Source organism: Amblyomma americanum, chromosome 2, assembly GCF_052857255.1.
Source record: "Amblyomma americanum isolate KBUSLIRL-KWMA chromosome 2, ASM5285725v1, whole genome shotgun sequence".
In the NCBI taxonomy this organism is placed as follows: Eukaryota; Metazoa; Arthropoda; class Arachnida; order Ixodida; family Ixodidae; genus Amblyomma; species Amblyomma americanum.
In genome coordinates, this window is record NC_135498.1 from 130,389,530 (window position 1) to 130,414,969 (window position 25,440).

At 45.6% G+C, this 25,440-nt stretch overlaps 1 long non-coding RNA gene across 1 annotated transcript in view; it reads right to left on the reverse strand.

The window, feature by feature from the left end:
- Window positions 1–5,048: 5,048 nt before the first annotated feature.
- The window catches only part of LOC144119085 (uncharacterized), a 33,206-nt gene continuing 12,814 nt past the window's right edge, over window positions 5,049–25,440 (reverse strand). The window contains exons 2-4 of the long non-coding RNA XR_013312257.1: window positions 18,577–18,630; window positions 11,597–11,702; window positions 5,049–5,282 (exon numbers count right to left, since the gene is read on the reverse strand). This is a non-coding gene — a long non-coding RNA (uncharacterized LOC144119085). The remainder of the gene's footprint in view (window positions 5,283–11,596; window positions 11,703–18,576; window positions 18,631–25,440) is intronic.

The following is a 25,440-nucleotide window of genomic DNA, read 5'->3' on the forward strand; positions in this document are numbered from 1 at the left end:
ACAGTGAAGCAATATTCCGCAGCTTTCATTGGGTGACCAACATTTCGCCATCATCAATTTATGTAACTGCAACATGGCAGGGAGGGCAGGTTTCCTATCCAGTGTGCGGAACGCACTCATCATTACAGAGGTCCACCCACGCCTACTTGCCCGTTATACAACACCTTTCGCTTCCTAACCAGGTGGAGCAGTACCCCCGTGACAAGGAATTCTCGCCACATGTGCGAGAGCCCTTAGACCCCAGCCCCGCAAGACCAGGAACTCACCGCCTCCTGGGGGCTTCTGTTGTTAAAGCGTCGTCGTCACTTCAGATGGCGCGGCTCTTGCGACGCGCGTCCTATTTTCAATCTTTCCTCTCAAGTCTATTTTAGCTTTCCTACTGTCGGCACGTAGCAGCGATTGTGCCTTAGTTACTCCGCCATTCGTGATTTCTGGCGCAATAAGAGCTAGGTTCTTCTCCACCAGCCTCATCCACTTAAGGGCTCAGGGTAAGGTATAATTAGAAAAAGATCGCTTTTTTCTTTTGCAATTTGAGATGTTCAATTCTTTCTACACAAGTTCCATGATCGCACTTTCCTCAGACAGCTATATTTCGAGCTAAAAAACGCTTATTCCGAAACCAAGTAGTGATCGGCCACGTCCCCTTTCCAGATACCCTCCGCGCTAATCGTCAATTTTTTCAAACCCAAATTTCCCCGACTTGATTTCAAAGCTTTTCTGAAACCAAGTACATATAAAAAAATGTCTGGCAACTATTGTACACCTCCTTGTTTTTAGCCAAGACCATCCTGAGGCGCTGCGGACGTTTTTTTCACCCTTCTGCAACCTTCATGCACCTGCGTCCGAGTGCTTTCCCTTTCGATAAATGTTGTACTTTGTGTCAGTGTTGGTTGCCGTTGATAAGCTCACATGCCCAGGCCAAAGAAGTTATTTGTCAGGCGTGAATTTCACAGCAACCGTTAAACTCGTCGTGAAAAAGCAAAAGGATGTCCATGACCAAATGAGGCGCTGAACGCGCCAGCTCCTCGTCATTGAAGCTTTCAAGATTTCCTGTCTGCTTCCAGCAAGAGGATCTGCTTCAGAGAAGCACCGAATATACCTTATGGACACGAACGGCATTTGTGTCACAATTACGCAAAGTTGTGTGTATAGACATCGCGGTGGAAGTGTTGAGCATTTGGCAACGCACGCCAAAGAACGCGTTTGTTAGGCTTTCGGACCCTAAGGATGGCAGCAGTGGACGCTGTTCTTTCATTTAATGATGATGGCATCAAAACGAGCCACGTTTTGAAGGCGTGAGGATTCAATCCAGGGCTCAACACCATCAAGCGGCTGAGGGAAGCTGACCACAAGCGAATGTGCTTTGCTGACCGAGCAACACGACAGCTCACGAAAGAGGCGCGGCAAAAAAAGCAGGCCGAAAAGCGAAAAAATGACTGCGACAGTGACTACGAAGCAAGCGGCTATAAAATCAATGACTATGAAGGTGTTTGTACGAATAAAAAATTGTTTTTTACATCTTTTTTTACTTTAGGCTCAACTATCTCTAAACAGTGTTTTTTCTTGCAGAGGTACTATTATTTCCAATGCCTTTCAAGATAGACGGCGGACATTTTTTTTTTGGACCCTCTGCACAAGTGCTGGAAACTACTGAACTACAATTAAGCAAATTCACTTAGCAGTTTTTTGTTATGAACTTTCATATTCGCAAAGAAAGCCCAGATTTATGTACGACAGGTAAAAATTTCATTAAAAAATCAATTTTTCAACACATTCAATTATTCTAGTTCAGTAAAAAGTGCACAAAATTTTGAACAAAATTATATATGTATTACCAGGGTACTGCTATAAGTTAGTGAAAAACATGTACCTCATGGGAAGTAAAGGGCGTATAGCCTGTGTCCTTAAACTACGCGGTGGCGTAATAATTTCATGATTTAATTTTTCCGGCTCTTGAAGTTTCGCTGCTCGGCTACTTGCAACATGGCTGTGCTGTCAACGCTGCGCAAGCGTACTTCGTCTGCTTTTTATATTTATATCTTAGACTGCACCTACTGCGTAACGTTGACGTTCAACTTGAAGGTATCTGACGAAAAACCGTCGTGAAAGCTCATTTCGGCTCGTTACACAATGAGGGCGTTAGCTTTAAAAATGATTGTAAAGAGGAAGACAATTCTAGAACATTATAGTGCATCTTGTGCTAGTTCTGCAGGTATCTTATTTTCCTGAGAGGGTCCTTGTGACAAGGTGTAAAACAGGGGCTTTATTTGCGATGTCCAAAAAGCATTGCAGAGCGCTTTTGAGGTTGATGTTTATTTTCCTTCAAAAACGAAAGAGGGAACTGCAACAAAAGGCTGTAATGCCTGACGAGGTCACAGTTCCCCAAAACAGTTTATACAGCAGTGAGCGACACATAAATAACAAGTATTAGCATAGTATGATGGTGAACAAAATACATTGCATCAAACGACAGTATCATCGTAAATAAAAATTACTTTTGATACAAAGACAGTGCACCATAAATCAAATCAAAGGCAGTGTATAAACATTGCATGAGGTCACTAAAGAATACACACACACAAACAGCATGACACGAAAACAAGAGATGCTACGCTGAGTAAAAAACTGAAATTATATTGTGTCAGTGCTGATTAGTAACCTTTTGATGCTTTTGTAAATGTGTTCTTAAGGAGATCAAACATGACACTTAAAGATGGGTTAATGAGAACACCTGGAATCTGGTAATCGATCTTTTGTTTGCCGTAATTTGTCCTTGTTTTAGGGACCAAGTTTCTGTGTTGCCGAAGGGAGTATTTCGAAGGTAGGCGGTTTGAAGCAATGCAATACAAACAATTACAATAGATGTACTGTAACAGGCGAAATATGTGAACATGGTTTGCTTTAAGTAAATTGTGCATATGGTAGAGTGGTGATGTTGGCAGGTTTTCCAGCCTACCATGGTAACCCTCTATAGCCCGCAATGCCTTCTTTTGCAAATGCAATAACTTATGAAAATTACTTATTTTTGTAGTGCCCCAGACCAGTGCACAATAAGACAATTAAGAAAAAATAGTGCGTAGTATATTAACAGCTTCGTGGAAACGGACAAGAGATCGCTGATCCGGTAAAGACAAGCAACAGTTTTACTAAGGTCAGTGGGAAGTTTTGAAATATGTGTGTTCCATGATAAATGTTCATTAAACCAAACACCAAGAAACTTCTGAGTTGTTACCTGTTGCAGTTTTGTGTTGGCGCATGTTAGGTTAAGTGTGCAATCAACAGCGGCATTAATAGGTCTGAAAGTTATGTACCTGGTTTTTGACAAGTTTAAGCTAAACTTTTTCGCCTGCATCCAAGCGTATAATTTTACTAAATAAGTGTTCAGGATAGTTTCTAATTCCAGCAGAGTACGTGATGTGAAAAAAATATTTGTATCGTCAGCGTACATAACCAAATCTGAAGAATCAGGTATGTTACAGATGTTTATATACAATAAAAACAGAAGTAGACCCAATATAGACACCTGCGGAACCCCTTGGGTAATTCACAAACTGTTCGAAACAAAATTATGCCATTTAACGTATTGTATTCTGTTATTCAAGAAACGTTTCAGCAGGTTTAGAGCTTTTCCGCGTATCCCGTAACTGTTCAGTTTACTCACAAGAATTGCATGCTGTACGCAGTCAAAAGCTTTCCAAAGTTCTAAGAACAGACCAAGAGTGTATGCTCTGGATTCAATTTTGTCAACGATCTTTTCTTTAACGGCGAGTAAAGCTTGCTCAGACGTTTTATTTTTCAAAAAGCCATACTAAGAGGAGTTAATAGTGTTATGAACGCTAAAGAACTTTTCTAATCTGCTACTATTGGCTCCTTCAAATACCTTAGATAACACTGATAACGCGGAGATGGGGCGATAGTTCGTGATTTCATTTCTATTTCCTCTTTTATATATAGGACAAACACAAGCAATCTTCAATTCATCAGGAAACACACCACATGTGAACATCAGATTTATAATATACGCTAGAACCTCGCATATTAATGCAGACACATACTTCAAAGGTATCGCTTTGATGTTGTCATGGCCTGCTGAGACATTGTTTTTTTTATTTTCCCAATGTAGGCAGCTACTTCTTGTGGGATCACAGGCAGCAACAAAATAGAGTGAGGTAAAGTGGTAATGAGGTTGCACCTAGGGGAGCATTTGAGAGAGCTTAAACTATTGTAGGCTTGCCAGCTTCAATGAAGAAGTGGTTTATGGTGCTAGCTAATTGAGCTCCGCTAGCTTAGGAATTAAATGCAGCGATTTCTGAGTTTTCCCTGCATTTGTGTTTGTTTAATAGTTCGTTTATGTCACTTCAAACTTTTTACGTTTCGGTTACGTTTTTGCGTTTCGATTACGTTTCACTTTCGCGCACCGACTTAGATATCAGTGGGACAGTGTGTGAGGGTTAGTATTTCAGTTGCAACATATTCTTTCGATTGCGAATCATCGGCGGAAGGGAAAGCGCCTGGCAGATGCGACTTGCAAACATAAATAATGGAATGGATATTACTCTTCCACAATTAACTAGTTTGAAATGAGCCACCACTGCCCTGCAAGAGCAATTGCAAGCTTCCTATATATCAGGTGTTTTGACGTGCACGTTTTATTTTGTTAGCTCATTCCAATATCATGTGGCTGTCCATTCACGTAGGCTCTGTGGCTTTCGCACGCTTTACCCAATATAGCGGTATAAGATTCTTGTGGCGGCACCCGCATTTTGACGGAGTGGAAAAGCAGAAACGCCGGTGACCAGCACGACGTCAGTGAGCGGTAAAAATTTAATGACATTTAAATAATCTGCAACTTTCTGTTACAGAATATATCATAGACGATGTGCATATTCGGGACGTTAAATCACACATGCCATGCTATTTAATGTGGCTGAGAATTGAATAATTTCTCAGACCCATTCTAAAGATTTTAAAATTGAGTGATTATTACAAGAAATGCCTTGGCCACCAACAAAAGCTTGGTGGATTGACTGTTAAGAAACATAATTAAGTGCAGGCAATATTTTATTGTGTCCCCACCACGTTTATTGGCTATCTCTGTGCGGGAAAATTACGATGAAGCCTCTTTCTTCAGAGGAGACGGAGCTAGTTTCACACCTGGGTATTGAGTAGGGTAATAGTAGCGGCAGACTTTTTTAGCACAGCAGTCTGGAAATTGTGCCATCCTGTTTTCTCCATATTGCCACTGGCAGTGTTCATCAAGTAATTCTTTAGTGTCCGGGCAACTGCATTGGATGAGAATAAAGAGAAAAAATGTTACATAAATATGTATTTAACTTCTTGTCGCCACAGAGGTGCAATATATCGGTGATTTAACCCCCAAACGAAACAATACAGCAAACGACAAAGGGGAAAAGTAGAAAACAGCCGGCCAGGAAGTGTGCGCTCTACGCGCAGAGACTCTGGTGCAGACTTACTCGGTTAATTGGACTCATTTTATATCCCTTATATGCTCCGCTATTTTTTTCAATTGAAAAAATATTTTAAGCCTTAATAATAACTTGGGACAACAATGTGTATCATGGCCTAAATAGCATATTTGGGCCGACTTCACTGCTCAGCAGTGGACACTGTCGCTTGTGAAGTTTTGACAAATTATGTTCATCTATCTCTAAATATTGCCTTAAAGCACACAATATACGTTTGTTGCGGATCGAAGATGTCTCAGAAACTGTTTTTTGATGGCAGCAGAACGCAAATACATGTTCATCCGGTATTTGTTGCAAGCCATCGTGGAGATCACTCTCCTTTTGTCACAATAATCAGCGCAAATGTAGAAAGCTGGCGTTGAGGGAGAGGCATCCCCCCGCGCGCGCCGTCCACGATTCCAGAAGCTTGGAGAAGCAACACCCAATTGCCGACGGAGAGCGCATAACCTTTGGTGTACGGCGTGATCCGCTCTCCAATTTGCTCGCGCATTGATGACGGAGAACACGTAGCCTGGGGTGTACTGCGTGATTCGCTTTACACATAGGTCGCGCATTGCCGATGGTGAGCGCGTAACCTGGGGTGTACGGCGTGATCCGCTCTCCACTTCGCTCTCGCTTTGCCGACAGAGAGCGCGTAACCTGGGGTGTATGGCGTGATCCGCTCTCCACTTCGCTCGCGCATTGCTGACGGATAGGGCGTAACCTGGGGTGTACGGCGTGTTCCGCTCTCCAATTCGCTCGCGCATTGCCGACGGAGAGCGCGTAACCTGGGGTGTACGGCGTGATCCGCTCTCCACTTCGCTCGTGTACGGCATGATCCGCTCTCCACTTCGCTCACGCATTGCCGACGGAGAGCGCGTAACCTGGGGTGTATGGCGTGATCCGCTCTCCACTTCGCTCGCGCATTGCCGACGGACAGGGCGTAACCTGGGGTGTACGGCGTGTTCCGCTCTCCAATTCGCTCGCGCATTGCCGACGGAGAGCGCGTAACCTGGGGTGTACGGCGTGATCCGCTCTCCACTTCGCTCGTGTACGGCATGATCCGCTCTCCACTTCACTCGCGCATTGCCGACGGAGAGCGCGTAACCTGGGGTGTACGGCGTGATCCGCTCTCCATTTCGATCGTGCATTGCCGACGGAGAGCGCGTAACCTGGGGTGTACGGCGTGATCCGCTCTCCAATTCGCTCGCGCATTGATGACGGACAGCGCGTAACCTGGGGTGTACGTCGTGATCCGTTCTCCACTTTGCTCGCGCATTGCCGACGGTGAGCGCGTAACCTGGGGTGTACGGCGTGATCCGCTCTCCACTTCGCTTGCGCATAGCTGACGGAGAGCGCGTAACCTGGGGTGTACGGGGTGAACCGCTGTCCACTTCGCTCGCGCATTGCCGATGCAGAGGGCGTTAGCTGGGGTGTACGGCGTGATCCGCTCTCCACTTCGCTCGCGCATAGCCGACAGAGAGCGTGTAGCCTGAGGTGTAAGGCGTGATCCGCTCTCCACTTCTCTCGCGTGCTCTGGCAGTTGGTGGGTAAGAAATGATAAGAAGCCACGCGAGTCTCCTGGAAGCTCGTCTCCTCACCTGACCAAATGTGACGCGAGCTTCGGGAGGAGAATGAAAGGGTGGTTGCGCTGTTGGCTCTGCGTTTGAGTGCGCCTTGCTTCGGGCGAAGAAACGAACAGACACGGCGCGCCCTATTATATGAAGGACCTTTAGCGCCGTATGTGAACTCGTGCCGTAGTTCTGTCGATGAAGCGCCGCCGCACTATTCCCAGGTCAACGCTTCTGACGGCCAGCTACGGACCTGCGAGGCAGCGCGTGCCAGTTTTCGGGACGACCCCGTCGTGATCCTCTAGTCGTCGGACAGGCGCTGTGCTCAGCGAAAACACTGTAGTCTGTTTTTGTTGCCTCTCTCGTGTGTTAGTGCACTTTAGGTGCAAGCCTCTGTGTTGCGTTGCTTGCGTTGTATTAATTTGGGGAATCCTCCAACTGTGTTCTGTTGAGTGCTTAGTATATCCTCTGTATTGTCTGTTCGCTATAGTATAAAGTATGCTTTTGATTGTGAACCTTTTACTCTTATAAGCGACCATTGAAATCTGGGCTCGGAATCAAACGATCACACTCTATTGTCGCCAGGTAGCTTGTTCCTGGTTAGGCTCGCCACGCTGAGTCGAGGACATCTCCTGAGAGACCATAACCGGTACCTCCGCAAGCTCTAACGGTCTATGTCAGTGCACGCAACATGTGCGCTTTGATGACACCTTTAAAAGCTGTTTCTAAGCGACGCCAAGCCATATGCATTTTGGCAGGCAATTGTCATTATGTTAAAACTTTCCAAGCTGTCATGCGCCTCTGACTCAAACTAATAGTGCAGAAGAGTGTTTCAGGTGACACGCATTTATAGCCTGCGTACCAGAAACCACAATACATGTCACAACATAATGGTTTTTTTAAGTGGTGGAAGTCCGCTAGAATATAAAGACACGCCCAAAATATTCTAAAGATATTCCTAAGCACCTATTATCGGCGGACGCATTTGGTGTTCACTGCATACAAAATATCTCATTAGGAAGTCGTTAAAACATGTAGCTCAGTGAATGTATCCTGTTGTAAGTCGAGTGCGACGTGGTTCGGCGGTCTATGTAAGCCGAATGCGACGTGGTCCGGCATTTTTGTGCGGAACTGGTCCTGACTGTCACTCTTCCGACAAAACTAACAATACATGGTGTAAAAAGTGCTCTGAAGGCACTGCCGCAGTGCTCGTGGTAAAGAAGCAGCATGGAACCTGTGAAGCCGCCGGAGCCGCTCCACTTCATCAGCGATATCAGTAAGCAGTGGCAGCTTTACAAGCAAAAGTTTGAGCTCTTCTTGGCTGCTTGCGAGCCTGACGGAAAGCTTCATCAGTACACCGCGAAGAGAGCTTTACTGAAAACTGTAGCAGACGGCAACGCATTAGAGATTTACGACAACTTCACCTTTGGTGAGAGCCGGGAAAGTTATGCAACAGTCATCGCCAAGTTCGACAGCTACTGCGCAGAACCGCTGAATGAAGCGCCTGAAACGCCACCTATTTCGGCGATGCGTCCAAGCTCAAGATGAGCCAGTGGTACAGTTTGTCAGAGAAATCAGGAAGATATTTCACTCCTGCAACTTTGGCGCTATGGCATAGTCGTTCATACGTGACCAAATGGTTTTTGGCACAAATGATAAAGTCAGGCAAAAGTTGCAGCAGGATAACAAGTTGACCTCAGCTAAAGCGGATGAAATCTGCAGGGCTGCGTAAATGACAGCCGCGCAAAAGGAAGCCTGGTCTCGAGAGCACAGACAGATCGACGCCGTCAAAAAGCAGCAGCAGAACTGTGAAGAGCAACCTGAGACGTTCAAGTGCCGCAGGTGTGGACGTCCGCATGGACCGCGAAGTTTTCCCGCATTTGGCAAAATTTGCTGGAAATACCAAGGGCAGAATCATTTAACTGCATTCTGCAACCTGAATAAGCAAATAAACGATGTCAGGAGCAGCGAAGACTGCCAAACTACTGCATATTTGATATTCTTGATGTATGTGTCGACAGCATTAGAAGAGCGCGTGACCGTAAAAGGGTAGTCTGAGCGAATGTAGCGGACACGACAATAGCCTTCAAATTGGACACAGGATCGCAAGTCAGCCTGCTGCAATTTTCCGTTTACAAGAAGCTACAGCCATCGATACCCTTGACTACGAACAACAGTGTCCTATGGGCTTACAACGGAGGCATCATCAAACTCCTCGGCGCCCTCACTACCAAAGTTACTGTCGGAAACAAGCAGCCAGAGATCAATTTCTTCGTCGTGAAGAAGGACCGACAGGCCATATTTGGACTGCAAGCGAGCGAAATACTTGAACTGTTCTCACGCACCGTAAACTACGTGGGAATGAGCAACAGCGAGGAAGTGGTTCAACAATTTCGACTACTTTGGTCAGGGACCCGAGTATTCAGCAGCCGTACCGAATGGTTCTTCGCAATGACGCTGTGCCAGTCGTCCAGACCGCCCGCCGTGTGCCCCTTTCCTTGCGGGAGCCTCTGCGAGTAGAACTTGACCGCATGGTCAAAGCCGGCATTATAGCCAAGCAAGACGATCCGACGCACTGGGCGAGTACTCTGGTGATTATTAGAAAAAAGGGCGGTAAACCAATGTTGTTTATAGAAGAGGAAAATTAACGAAAGTTTAAAGCGCGAGCTTACGAGATGACGCGGCGAGAAGACTTTGAATCGGAACTAACGGGAACACGTTTCGTCACGCGTCCTGACGCGACTTCGGGGTTTCACCAAATTCCGCTGCATGGGGAAACAAAAAATATGCACATTCGTGACTCCTTTTGGTCACTACCAATTCCTGAGGCAGCCCTTCTGCATAGCAGCTGCTCCAGAAGTGTTTCAGAAGACTCTTACCGAAATCTTGGAGACGCTGCCAGGAGTAAGAGTATATATACGTTGCTGATGTCATATTGTGGGGGGCCACAAGACAAAAGCACGATGAGAGGCTGCGAGCAATACTGCAAGCAGCACAGAACGCTGGCCTAGCATTTAATGCACAGAAATGCAGCATTGGCATGCGCAAGGTTCTTTTTCGTGGCGGCGTTGGCGTATGCCCAAAACCAATCCTGGTAAGCTCGTTGCTGAGTATGCCACCATCGGCTGACAAGCAAGCAGCGCTGCTTATGTACGGCATTGTTAACTATTTTGCGTAATTCTTACCAACACTTACAGGCCAAACACGACTTCCTCGAGATTTCATCAAGAAAGGTCCCATCTTTGAATAGACTTGAAACACGCTAAACAATGAAAATCGATTTTCGAGAGTCTGAGCAAAGATCCTGTACTGGCGATCTTCGATCCTAAAAGGATTGCGACAATAACATCCGACGATTCTCAAACTGGAATAGGCGCCGCTCTTTGGCAACGTCACGAGGGCTGTTGGAAACCCATTGCTTATGCTGCGCGCGTTCTAAGCACTCTTTGGCAACGTCACCAGGGCTGTTGGAAACCCATTGCTTATGCTGCGCGCGTCCTAACCGTAGCGCAGCGAACATACACGAAATAGGAAGAGGCTATGGCTGTCGTCTTCGTGTGCGAAAAGCTTCATCATTTCTTATACGAACGCAATGTTGTGCTAGAGACAGACCATTGGCACCAAATCGCTATCTCGGAAAAGTCGATTGGAGAGATGCAGCCCATATTGAGGCGATTTTTTTCTTCGGTTGCTCGGACACCACTACAAGCTGCGATTTGTTCCAGGAAAATGCTTGGTTGCCGCTGACATGCTATCTCTAGCGTCCATCGAAAACCCGGACGACGACATCACCTAAGATGACCTGCAAGTTCACGCTGTAGTGTTCTTTCATCACCTGTCAGCGAAGCAAATTGAAGTGTCTGACAGAAGAAACCAAAAGAGACGACTACTTGAGACAAATCGTCTACTGCTTGAAAAGCAATCGTCCAGTCCCAGGAACGCTAAAGCCCTTCGAAAGTGAACTAGTTGCCGTCAGAGGTGTGTTGCTCAAGGGATGCGAGGCCGTAATACCGTCAAGCATGCGCCAGTAGCTACTTTAAAGAATTCGCGAAGATTACCTTGGAAAAATAAATGTAAATTCTGAGTGCGTAAGTTGCTGTTTTGGCCTTACCTTAACGCAGACAGTGATACCCTCATTAAAAGATGCGCAGTTTGTCAGAAGTGCGCATAACGAAAACAAAATGAGCCGCTTATAGATCGCATAGTGTTGGAACATGCATAGTACCGAGTCCCTATTGATAATTTTTAATGGGCTGGAAAATCGCACCTTTGTGTAATGTAAGTAATTCGGGTAGTGAAACGAAGATGTTACTTGCTCGAGCAGTGAGACTTAGCCAGGTATGTACCTTCAGCCTTATCCTACAACAAGAATTCGTCGCAAGGAATAATACCCTCAAAGACTGACAATAAATATCTTTAAGTTAGTTTTTATCCCTGTGCAGACGGCAAGCTGAAAATTGATTTGGGGTGTCAAATGGCTGCTCTATACAATGAACAGTGCGGAAGAAGACACGGTTCCTTTTCGGCGTTAATTAATGACGACGCAGTTACAATCCTTACCTTAATACTTCAACTTCTTTTCTTTCAGGGTGGCAGGTCCAGCTTTCGCAAACACTTGACACTAACACAGTTTTCCGAAATCGCCTTTCCTGGTATGTGCAGACGTCTAGGTATGAAAACGAAAGCAAACGCACTTACAAACTGTCAACATACAAGCAAGAGGTCGACATTCCGCGTATATTTTTGAACTGTTTTAAAAGATACTGTGCGAATACGTGCATTTTCTATCTAAAAACAACCTTTGTCAAAAAGTGATTTGCTTCTAAGCCAGGTATGGGGCTGCTGTAAAACTTCCGCGTTAGTCCCATTCGTTGCAGGAGGGGAGGCCAAAAAACTGTACCTTCAGCAAATTTTGATGAATAAGATTGCATTACAAGCCACGCAGTTTGGCTCACAAGCAAACCCCCTGGGTTATAATGTTTTGACCAGAGCAGTACATAAACAACATGTGAGAGAGAATTAAAATAGCATATAAAACATATGGACAATAAATGCATTGACACCGATGAAATGTGACAGTGTTGTTCTTTCACTCGCCAGTTTATTACAGATATTGTGCTAGGTTTTTGCTGGGTTTAGTGACGCATAAGCATCTAAGGTTTTCATTCGCCAAGCTCAAGCTGTAGAAACAGTGTTTTCTGAAGAATTTCAGAAAAATGTGAAAAACTTACGGTGGCGTATTTTGGGAACATAAGGAATAACCGCACATTTCTTGTGGGGAAGAGGGGCGTCAGGTTGTCGAGGTTGTGTCAGCTGTCGTTCTATTGATCTTCGGAAATGACTTAGGTAACCACAGCTAGCGAGCTCTTCCCGTACCCTTGACGCGTCCCCAGCTGAGGCAGTGGTGCTTGTGCATATTGTCTTGGCACGCTACATTAAACTGCTGACAACTGCTCTTTTTTTGGGTGGCAGAATGGACGCAACTAAACTGTAGGTAGCGGCCAGTGTGTGTAGCCTTTCTGTACACACTAAACGACAACTTTCGGCCTTTCCTTGAGTCAAGGACGTCCAGGAAAGGCAGACTGCCACCCACCTCTTCTTCCAATGTCAACTGAATGGCGTCTTCCAGGCTGTTCAAATGGGTCAAAAACTGGCTTACCGCCTTATTGTGAATGATGGAAAAGCAGTTGTCGATGAAACGGAGGAAGATTTTGGGGGGAGGTTTAAAGGAGGCTAGCGCCCGTCGCTCCAAAGATTTCATGGTATGATTAGCGGCCGTCACCGAAACAGAAGCACCCAAGGGGGTCCCGTGGACTTGCTTGTGCAAGTTACCTCTAAAAACAAAGTAGGTATTGCTCAGGCTGAAAGCAAGGAGCCGGTGCAGGTCCCGTAATTCTATTGGCGATCTTTCCGGTAAAGAGGCATCGCTCTCGAGCGCAGCGGTGCACACGTCGACAGCCAAGTCAATTGGAAAACTCGTGAATAGGGACCTCACGTCGAAAGGCACTATTAAATTGCTGCCTTTACTCAGGGTGTTGCGGGTCTTCACAACAAAGTCGTATGAATTGCAAACGCGACAAGTGCACTGGCCAACGAGCGGCCAAATAACACGGTCCAAGAATTTAGAGGGGCTGGGCAGTGAGGACCGTGTATAATTCACGATGGGTCGCATTGGAATCCCTGGTTTGTGTGTTTTTGGCAAGCCATAAAACGCTGGCGCGGATCCATTATGGTGTATTCTTAACGCCTCAGGAGCAAAGGAAACGAGACCACTGCTACGAGCCGACACCAGAACAGAACTGTAAGCCGTGGCTGCACGAGCTACGACCAGGTGCCGTCTTTATTCTGTTCGCAGGGTGGCGCGCTCTAGCCGGGCTGTCGGCGCCGCTCAAGAGAGGGCGCTACAATGGCATAGTAGCTTGTAGTAAAGCCGTTTTAAGCTCGGCGGGACGAACTAAAATATGTCGGCTAGAAGCTTCTGCAGTTCCCTCACCAGCTTGAGCGTAAGGTCCTTTTTGAGGCGGACATAAGTTCCACCGTGTTCGAGGAGAGACAGCATTTTGCAATCATAGTCACAATTGTCCAAAAGAACTGTTGCGTTGCCTTTGTCAGTTGGAAAAATTACAATATTTTTGTTGTCACGGAGGCTCTTCATAGCGCAATGTTCTTCACGAACCAAACAGGAAAGGAAGGTCTGCGATGAATGGCGTTGGGGACGCCCACCACCCTTGTACGGGCCTCTTCACTGCGAGTGTTACAACTTGGCTTAACGCATTCTCTACAGTGTATACCAACTTCTTCCTATTCGGTGCAGCTCCTAGGTTGAAATTGAACCCCAAATACAGAGCAGCTTCTTCGGCTCGGTTGGGCTTATACGATGAAAGGTTATGCACGACGGCTCTGAATACCATTGTCTGCCCTGTCTGGTGCTCGGATAGAAGCCTGGTTAACGTATTGTCTGCAGCACGCTCACCTGTCTGGCGTTGACGTTCTGTCTTCTGATTTGCATGCAGCTGTATGCTGGTAAACTCATTAGAACAATGCTGTTCTAGAAGACGACGAGCAGAGCAGGCTTCGTTCTCCAGTGCACGAATCTTTTCCTTGCAGTCCAAGATTCTTGCTTGCCGAAGCAAACGTTCTGATTTGCCTACCACACTGAGGCCAAAAGGAATCAACACCGATCTGTTGAAACGCAATGAGCAGGGAACTACGGAGCGGCCTTTGCATGTAAAGTTAAAGCTCAGGTTATTCTTGAACGAGGCAATAGTACAGCTAAGGCCAACATACTGGCGATCTTGGTGATGGTTTCTTCGCCATGGGCCTGGCGAACGTTGATGAAGTCGAGAGTATGACGGAATCCCGTCTGGGCCGTGGGGATACATTTCAAAAAGCGGAGACGCCGACCAGTGAAATGAAATTTGAAGTTGACTTTTCGGATCCCAGAATTAGCGCCATTTTCAAAATGGAATCACACCAAAAAGGTTCGTCGTTAAAAGTTAGAGTAATCGCCGCAAGCATCGCGCCTATATCGGGTTGACATTACACTCGTTACGAATAAACGTGTCTGACGACGTCTGTATCTCCAGATTCGAGATGAAGCCGTGATGCTGTCAGTTTTCCTTTTTCAATGATTCTTGCTTTTTCCGTATAGTTTTGTTGATTTTGCGTGGCCGCGTGCTCTGTCAAGGTATCATTGCGAGTATTTTCATTCTACACAACCAGAACATGGTGTTGTTAGCGCTTCTCATAACTTCCAGATTGGCCAATGTAGACGCCGTTGCAATCTGTGCAAGAGATGGCGTAGACAACTCCTGGGAATTTCTCTTTGGGCATCTGATCATTCACGTTCCTAAGTTGTCGCATTTTGCTGGCGGGAAAATGGGCTACTTGCACGTCATACTGTAATATACAGGCGAGACTCTCACTTGTTTTGGGTACATATGTAAAAGCCGCACAATTCTTGGGGTGAAGAAGGGCATCCGGTTGTTTAGGTCGTGACAGCTGTCGTTCTGTTGACCTTATGAAATGAACAAGTCATTTCATATGTCAGTAATATTATCTCGTATTTGTTTCATTTTAAATTGCCTTGTCTTTACTCTAATTGCTTTGTATTCTTGAAGTGTCAGCGCTTTGTGATTGCCGTGGTCACATTTTCTGTGTTATGTTGAGCAAGATCTTCAAATTGATAGCAGCACTTTCGTGCAGTCATGTTCTCTACAGCCCTGAGATGTTTCATTCGCATGGTCGCAATTCAGGCTACAGACTTTTACATTACTTCAGCGTGAATTGCATATTGCCGGCCTGTTAGCCATTTACAGGCACCGCCGTCTGGTGCTACAGCACCCGCTGGTCTTCCTCGTCTTCCCCTGCTCGAGCGTGGGTTAGCTGAGTGTACCTGCTGTGCTAGTCCTGGTGTGCCTTTTCTTTTAACGCTCTACCGGCTCTCGGTGACATTTTGGTGCAACTGCTGGGTAATATTCTGACGTACGAAGAGCTTCCGGGAGCGTATCCTATCCACAGGGCAAGCCACTGCTTGCGAGGCTTGGATCCTGAGTTCCGACCTCTGATGACCCCACCCCGCACAATTACGTCCACTGCTTCAAGCTAGGCCATCCAGAATTCTGCTAGTTCCCCACCGCCACTTCTACACGCGCCTCGCACTCCCGCGTCGTTTGATGTACGACTAGTTGGAAGACGTAGAATACTGGTTGGCCAGCTACGACCGAGTCGCTGCGTTTAATCTCTGGCACGAAGACAGTAAGCTACGGAATGGCTTTTTTTGCCCTGGAGGGCGCCGCCAAGTTCCGCCATCCGCACATGGCGAGATTTCCGGCGACAGTTGTTGGACATCTTCGGTAGCGACGAACGAAAAGAGCGAGCCAAACTTGCCCTGAAGTCTCTAGCACAGCGACCAAATAGGAGTGTCGCCATATTTGTAGAAGACATGACGTGGCTCTTCAGCCGCGCCGATTTTTCAATGCCTGAAGCAAAGAAGGTCCGTCACCTTATGCGAGTGGTCAAAGAGCAGCTTTTCGTAGGCCTTGTGCGCAAACCCTCCTATCACTGCAGTCGACTTTGCTCCGGAGGCGACGAGCATGGAACACGTCTTGCCGCAGCAGTTCGCGCATTACGGCCGCCCGGCGAATATCACTGCTATGAACGCTCACATGCAGCTGCCTGGCACCTCGAGTGAGGGCCTCCGTGAGCTTGTCAGTAGCAATGTGCGCGAATACTTAGAGAAGATTAGCCCTGTTGAGCAACACCCGGGTGTCGGAGCCATCTGGGATGCCGTTCGTGATGAATTCCGCCGAGCGATGCAGCCAATTTCTTGTCTCTAACCGTCGCCTGAGTGGTATGTCATGACGTACAGCGAAGCGTTACGCAGCTTTGCGCCAGCGCTAACGCTGTTTGACTGCCCTGCTCCTACAGCACCGCATCAATGCTTCTCCACTTCGCCTGATCTCTATGACCAACAACCATGTGCGTGAGGCACATCGACATCGAACAACCGGCTCTTATGCTTCCACTGTTGTTAGGCCGACCACATACTGCGCCACTGCTCGTATCGTCGGATGGGCCTGCTAGAGTTTTAACCAGACACACCCCGGCCACGTTATGGTGAACGACCCCGTGACATGAACCAGTTCCGGACGGCCAGCGTCCCCCCCCCCCCCCCCGCGTACTCTACACAGCGCCTATAGAAGTCGCCATTGCCCTGTCGGTACTCTTTCCTAGGTCGCCAGCCATCCCTCCGGCAGTCCTCTAGTTCACGCCGGAAAAATCCAGGACTGTCCAAGCCGGAAAATTGAGGTAGGGCTGCCGTCGCTCCACAATTTGACCAAGATCGTCCGCTCATCGAATTGACCCTTCAACCCGACCTTCTACCCAACGCTCCGACCCCCTTCCGACGCCCAGACCAGCCCCTGCTCAATGCCCTGTACCGGCGAACACCGCGACCCTCTACTTCGGGTCTCTCCACGACGCATGTTCCAGAAAGTAATCTTTCCGCCGAAATACCAGTCGTCGCTGACAAGGACCATGTTACAGCCCCCATAGATACCGGCGCAGATTTTTCCGTTATCAGTCGTGGTCTTGCTGCCCTCTTGAGAAAAGTGCTGACACCCTGGCACGGAACACAGATCTGTACAACGCGGACAATTGAGTGAGTTGGTACATCATTTTAAAAATTTCGAAAGCGCTGCTAAGGGGGACACCAAGAGAAAGAAAACCTTCGTTTTCTTTCTCTTGATGTTCCCCGTAGCAGCGCTTTGGAAAGTTTTAAGATCTGTACAACTGGCGGCTATGAGGTCATGCCGCTCGGCGTCTTCAGCGCTAGGATAAAGAATCGTGGTATCATCTTCACTCTTTGCTCGCTGTGCTGGCTCAGTGCTCCAAGGACCCCATCCTCGGCCTCGATTTTCTTCGTGAATATAATGCTCGTCGACCTCCGCAAACCCATGGTGATATTTTCTGCCCCGTGCACCACAGCCGCTTACAGTTCACCAGGCAGGCCCGTTTTTCGTGTGTCCGACGACCACGTCATTCTACCACCGCTTGACAAAGTGAAGTGGCCGTTTCACACTCGGTATAAAACTGGTATAACAAATTGCTTCTCGCCCCAGAGAGCACACAGGACATCAAATTTCTGGATCTTGTCAACCCCGGCAGCATTTTTGTATTCCTTTCCACCGTATTTTGTATTTCTTGCCCCGGCATCACCACATGGTTACAGTGCGACAGGCGAGACGCAGAAGGAAGGACACAAAACAGCGCTGAATTGCAGTTGATAGCAACTCTGTTGTGGCCTTCCTTCTGTGTCCCGGCTGTAGCGCTGTAACCATGAAATACAGAAACCAATTCGGCCTACAAGTTCTTTCTTTCACCGTAATAGTGCCTGCATGATACTTCTAAGAGTACTTTGGTGCGTAGGATTCCCGGATCCCATGCAACAGATATAAATTTTGCTCAATTTTCTATAGTCTTTTCACAAGAATCAGTGATACGGGAATATTGCTAACAGTGCGCCTTGAAAACACATTTATGTACAGCGTCCATCATGAAAAACTACAGCGGCACACAGACAGCGACACTACTAGAAAAGGTTACACTACGAACTGCACGCCCTTCAGCCTCTTACTAGCTTACCATAGGGTACAGATCATGAGAATGTACAGTCGTACTCAAAAGTCTGCGGCCCCTATGGTCTGTTTTCCGCCGCATAGTTCGCACTGGCGGCCGCATTGAAAACCACAGGGCCTTGAAAGACTACAAAAAGAATTTTTTCGCCTGACATAGACTTACAGCCTGACAGCGGCCTAAAATGGTCCATTGCAAAGCTAAAATTAAACCCTCTGGCTCGAAGGCTTGATTAGAGGGGTGGGGGGGAGGGGGGGTGTTCACTACATGGATTAGATGATAGGGACTACTTGCGCATTTTACACAGCTTTGGAGGCCTCAATGCAAAGCTACACATCGGTAACGAAGGATCGATGAAGGCAGGTTTTTCACGTTAAGTGTATGATTCTGAATTAAAAACTTACCTAGAGTCACAGCAGAAGCTCTGTGGGTACTTTTTACAAGTGTTCCATCTTCCACTGTGAAAAGAGATTAACGCATGCTGTAGAGTTAGAAATTAGCAACACTGAACGTTTCTTCAGCCTTACAGCGTCCAGGCTTGGATACAGGCAGGTGCAGACCTTCATATCTGAGTGTGTCTCGTTTGCTGAACTGTAATATTTTTTGTTAACCTGAGTAAAAGAAGAAATGCTGGACAAAACCTTCCGAAAAGGTTCTGCATAGATACTTGCCGTCCCTGGCGACTAATAATGGACTGGAAAATTACCAGAAATACTTTAATACGCGCGTAATATAGAATTTCTTCAGTGGAAGCGTCCTAGTTTAAGATTACTCAAGGATTACAGAGGACAGGGAGTAGGTAGTCCAATATACATACATATTTCAGCAAAGGTTGCATCAGCAACGCAAGGAACGAAAAAGGAAGCGCGAGCAAGAGCGGGAAAAGGGTCAGAGGTAAAGTGAAGAGTGGGAAGTAGAATCATGGGGAAGCTTATCAGCATAAAGCGCAGGCTACAGCATAACGCGAAGGACCTGCGAAGCTTAGCTCTCATCAAGCAAAAATATGTGCTGCTCAAAAGTGAAAGACATGCTGGAGTCTTATAAATTGAATAAAAACATAGGTCTCCTTCACGCCAACTTCATGCGGACGTGTTCTCTTTTTGTTCTACATTTGCCTTTGCAAAAGTACTCCCATAGGGCAGCGACAAACAGAGTTAACTATCACCGCCTGACTAGGCCCCTGCGCCGGAAAAATTTCCAACACCAGCGGTCAGCAGTTGCCACACTACCGGCTGAAAGTGCAGACTGAACAGGAAGAAAGAAGTAAACAAAGAGCGATATATAAAGATAAAATTCATCAAGAGCACAAAATATAGATGCATTGAAACATGGACATGTACTCTTAAGTCAATTACAGTCCTCAAAAAAACACGCACTTCATATAAGCTCAAATTTTACATGAAAGAAGGAGTAGTATCCTTTACAGAAAAGAACCAGCAACGTCAATTTACAATACATTACAGAAAAGAAGAAATTAAAAAAAAGAGTAGGAACATTTCACACAGCCGAAAGAAAAATACACAAATAAGCGAACTGATGAGACTACGCTTTCTTAAACATATGCTCTATCCGCTGCCACTGAACGAAACCTGTTGCAATGTTTTGCATGCTATGCAAAAAATAAGCTGTAGCCTTTATCAAGGTAGAAAGGAGGGATAGCAAACAGCCGATGATCGCAATGAAACTAGTGAACAAGTATGAACCGTTATTTATTGCCAGTGGCCTAACCTAATTAGTTGTAATAAAAGGGTTCAGGAAGAAGTAATGTGTGAACTTATAACGCGGTCTACTCATAGCAAAGGTAGAAAAAAATTAATGGATTGTTTGGACCTCTGGCTATATAGTTTCCAAAAGCCGTTCGTAACACAAAGCTTCTGCAAAGTACGCGGACACATATTCCTAGTTGAACAAGCCAGGAATTAATCTTCGGCTTTTCTTTTGCGTCACGTATACGTTTTTCAAGTAACATGCGGAAGTAAAACCTGGTACAAGTAGAGATTAATGTAAACGCGAGTCAATTAGAGCAAAATATAATCGACTATATTCATAGAAAGTTAAGCTCAAATTCTATGAGCAACCCTACGATTTCAGCATTGATACTTTTTACTGAATAACATGACCTGCCCAGCGTAGAGTGTCGTGAAACTTCGCGTCTAGAAGTTTATGCTCCGATACTCTTTCTGATGTCTTCATAATATATTTTAATTTTGCACGCGTTTGGCCTGCTTATTTAAGGGACCATGTTCACTATATTATGTTTTCTTCACATTTAAACTAAACCGATTAGTCCGTTGCAGCCTGCAAGCAGGATCTAATCGTCCTACCCTTCCTTTGCTGCTTAGATTCTTCTGGCAGCTACCTCTGAACATCAAGTTCAGCGCAGAAACATCCTTTCAAAGGCCTGGAACATCACACAAGAACGTAACCGAGAAGCTGGCCAATCACTGCACGCCGACCGCTGCTTCATGGACCGCTGCTTCATAAAAAGCGGTGCCCGTTTTTCGGCGGTCGCAGTCCAGCGCAGCATGCCAGCAGGATCTAATTGTACTGCGCTTGCTTTACTGCATTGTCAACTGCCTTCTTGCCCAAATTCTCGAGTTGCTCCTCAGGACTCAAGCTCTCTTGCACCTTGTCTTGCAATGTGTCGACCCTTGATGATTATCTCGATTGGATGAGAACATTGCGTCTGAAAACCCGTACCTGAAGTGTTCTGAGCGTGAGAATAATTATTACGTCGGAAAATGTTCCCTAATACCAAATACAAGTGTCAAGGAAATACCAATAGACGTGCTGCATGCATGGAACCGCAGCAAGTGCGTTTCATGTAGAGCAAGATTGTATGTATCAGGTCCGTCTGCTGATAAAAAAAAACAGCTCACTCGGCGGTTTTGATTCCGCATTATGCGAGCAAGCCATGGCTAAATAGCATGACGCAATCCGGTGCCTGGATGGTTCAGAAAGAAACGTGGAAGAAAAGCTAGCAAATGACGAGGAAGCGGATGAAATGACTGCGAAGCAAACTGAAAGAGTTCATAAGATGGATGCATCACTGGAAGTCCTGCGCACAAAATATCATGAAATACGAAGTTCCTTGAAACCCACAAGCTGGAAATCAACGAAGTAAGGAAAGATCTAGCCGAACTCCAGGTCCAACTATTGGATCGCGACTCTCGGCTCGCTTAAGTGGTGCTGGAAGTAAACAGGTTATGGGACCTACTCGCGTACAAAGAATCTAGAGATTCATAGTGTAAATTCACTAAAATGATGACCTCACTCTGTCAAAGCCTCAATAGCAGCTAATCTTAGCCTTCCCGAGCCTAGTGTGAAGGAAGAAGCTGTGCACTGAACTATATACAAAAAATAAATTCTCTCAATCCTTGTCTGCTTTAAAAAAAAAACTGAAAGAGAAGTGGCTGAAAAAAAAGTAGTCTAGCAGGCAAAGGTACATAAATAAATGAGAATCTAACACCACACAAGAAAATATTCCTGTGTCTAATAGAGCAACTTGAAAAAAAAATTTAAGTTTATGGCGTTTAACGTCCCAAAGCGGCTCAGGCTATGAGGGACGCAGCTTGAAAAGAGACAAACTACCGTTATGTGTGGGTGCATAAAGGAAAAATATTTGTGCGAAAGGTGGAAAGTGTCCTGTTGTTCGGTCTTAATTTTGATTGTGAACTTTTGAAAATAGTTTAAAATGTCTGAGACCCTAGACACACTATGTGGCTGGAATAAGAAGGAATGAGTATCTGAACGTAAAAGCAGTGTTGTATTTGAATTAATTCATGTTAATTTGCGAAGTTTGCCTAAAAACTGGAAAAATATGCAAATCTTTGTTACACAATTTTTAGCATCTCTATAGGTGCGTATTCTCCCAAAATTATTGTAGCTAAAATGTGTATGCTCTCAACTATCGGATCTTGGGTTTAGGTCAATGACATTGTGCAGAGAAATTAAAAAGAGGGCAGAATTTTTATTTTCCTCAAACACAACTCTGTTTGCGACCACTAAAAAGTTAATTTCAATGAAGATGAAGCAGTAGCTGTTCATGGTTCTACAAACAACAAAAAACTAATGCGTGCCGTGTACACACCTCCCACTGGAAATTTAAACATCTTTCTCGATCATCACGCAATTCTGAGCAAAAACAGCCATATTAAACATGCTGTCTTGGTCGGAGCTTTTAATATTAATATTTCTGCATCTTCCATTTCATTTGTTGCTGATTATTTACCTATGTTGGAATGATAAGGGTGTGACGCTCAAGTACAAACTGTCGCACAGGAACAATTTTTTGGCAGTCGTAAAACCAGAACATCCACTGATCACAATAATACCAAACTATATAGTGAGAAAACATTAGACTGTGTTTTTAAAGAAAAAGTGCACTTGCTCGAAACTTTAAGGATATCTACGAAATATCAGAGATGAAGGTCAGAGTAAGAACGTATGAAATGCTTCAAGCCCGTGGATAAATAAATAAATAATGGTGCTATCGCGTACAGCATAAAGCTCTTAAAGAAATCTCAGAGCAACCACTGTGAGATTATGTTAACGGGGGAATATATATTAATTAGAAACAAAATAACAGGAAAGAATTCCAATTGCAGAAGGTTGCAACGTGTAGCCAGAAGGTACAGAAAATTTAGGGTTTAGTTTTTGGAAGGAGAATCTCACAAAAGCCACACAAGACGATCTGTGGTGTCCCCAATTTTATTAAGAGCACTCGCTCAGCGAGCAGGGAGCGGAGCCGTCGGCAAGCCGAGACGGCGCGCCGGCGACATCCTATCGCAGAGCCGCCGAAATCTGATATGCGCGCGCCCGCCAAGCGTTCTGGGGTATGCGTCTTCTTCTTGAGCCGGGCGCAAGGCTGCAAGCTAAGTTAATGAAATAGCAGGTAGACACCCGCAATAAATGTAGATGCTGTACTACAGGATGCACTTCGAGTTATTCTAATCTCACTTTTGCTCATGATTTTAACAAGTAATCTGCAGAGTCGGTGCCAAATGTACGAAATAAAATAAGCAGACACAGCCTAGAACATAATCCCTCCTCCAAAAACTTTCAGTAAGCATATCTGTCAATGATCAGTGACTGTGGCTTGTGCGATGTGATCAGGTTGTATAAAGCAACTATATCAACGGGGTCTGAGGGCATAAGAAGAAAAGATATTCGAAACAACTACGAATATCATAATAGTTAGCTGCTGCATATTATAAACAGTACACCGCAGTATTCAGTTTTTCATTTATAACTATCAAGCAGTCTGCAAAAACTATATCACCTATAGGTATCATGCAGTATGCGAGAATCTGAATTTTTAAGGGTATATTTTCAAACAAAAATTACTTTCGTATGTTTCAATTTAGAAACATTGGCCACCTAAAGGGTGCATTAGCCAAGAATGGTAGCTTGATCGACTGTATGGTCAAAATTGTAAATGGGGAGCTTAACGTGCCGTTTTGACCGGTACGCTATGAGGGACACCGTAGTTGGGTCTCCTGATTATTTCAGATCAAAGGGGGTTTTTACCGCGCGCTGCACAGCATACGGAGTTTTACCTCCATCCAAGTAGAGCCTTAGAGGCAGTGATTGCAACCGCGGATTTAGATGTTTAAATACGCCTGCTACCTCGTCTTTATTCATATACGCAGAAATATGTTGGTCACAACTGGGTAAAAAGATACCTCTGTGAGCAGGCGCAATCCAACAATCAAAGGGACATATAGTTCGCATTTCAACATGTTCTGCAAGAAATTGAAATTTTAGGTCATTGAACATTGTACTGGGCACTTGGGGGCATTAGACATGCCAGTAGCATTGTAGAAGGAGAGCTACGCCCCATTTTGAATGATTCAGCGCAAGGCATTCATTATTTCACACGATGGCATCGAACGAAACGGTTCTTTCACATAGATGCAAAAGTTAAATGGGACATTCGGTGATTCTTTGTTCTGCGTAATGTAGTCATTTGGCTCCTTAGCATTAGGGACCAAAAAAGGGTCCTCTGCTCAAAGGAGACTTAATTAGTAGTGCTAGACTGTTCGTTCGCAAGTGCTAAAAAGCATCATTGACGTAGCCACTCATGATTTCTGGTATTCAGCTTCCTCTCAGAGCACATTCTATGCCCTCCAAATTATACCTTTCCTTGTCTACCCCGCACGCTTCTCCTGAAATTCTTAGCATCGAGAGTAGCTAAACTCAAATCATCGTAGGCTGCATGCGAAGCACGGGAACGTAGCTAGGAAGCTTTTTCACTTGACTAGCACCAACGTGTTTAGGGCTAAGGGCACGCAACCCACGCCTTCTCCGACAGAGATATAGATTCGCGGTTCGATGAATCGAAAACCACGTAGTCTGTCCTGGGTATGGCGCATTTCTTGTTTCATATATGCGTAGTGTTCACCGCAGGTGACACACTTTCTACCAAATTTGAGCTAGTACGATTTTCATGATTGTTCTTGCATGTCTTTAAAATGGTGACGAAGGGCGCCAGAAGCAATGAGCATCTGGAGGAACAAGCCGTTATGGCTCACTCCAGTAAAATTGGCGTCCTTCCGTAGCTACGTGGCTGATCGCTGCACAGCAAATCCTGGCAAATTTTCTTCCGGGTAAAACGACATTTAGCCATAACCATAATGAATCAGACAGTGTAACTTTTGAAGCCCTGTGGGGATAGAAAAGGAAGGAACGATGTTTCAGGGCTCCACGTGTACCTATATCAAATAATGAGCTCTCGAATCTTGCACGTGGCATGCTTACTGCGTGTGTGTCACTGCATTATTTCCCCACTAGTGATTTCGACTGTAATAGGCACCTCGTCGCTGCGAAATAAGCGACAGTTGAAGGCCAGCGTAAGTGTCATAGGTATGTGTTCTGCTCGGTTTTCTGTCGTTTTAGTGCTAGGCTTTAAGAAGTCTACCGACAGAGATACAAATGCAACACAGCAACAGTAGGGAAAGGTTCAAGTGCGATGCCGGGACCTTGCCGATGAATGGAACCAGATATATCGCATGACTCTCCGGTGGGTAAGGCTAAGGTAGAAAAAATCAATGCCATAAGATTACCCCCACAGCATTCATCGCTACCGAAATCAGAAATAATAGTACACTTAGCAATATGCCACTTACAGTTGAGGATACCGAATCACATCCCTTCATTGACTTGTTCGGAACGATTCCCACAGAGGAGAGCTTGAGGGTAGAACGGCGAAACTGCCTTCAGCAACTCCTTTGTGAATTCAGGGATGTTTTCAGTGATCATTCAGAAAA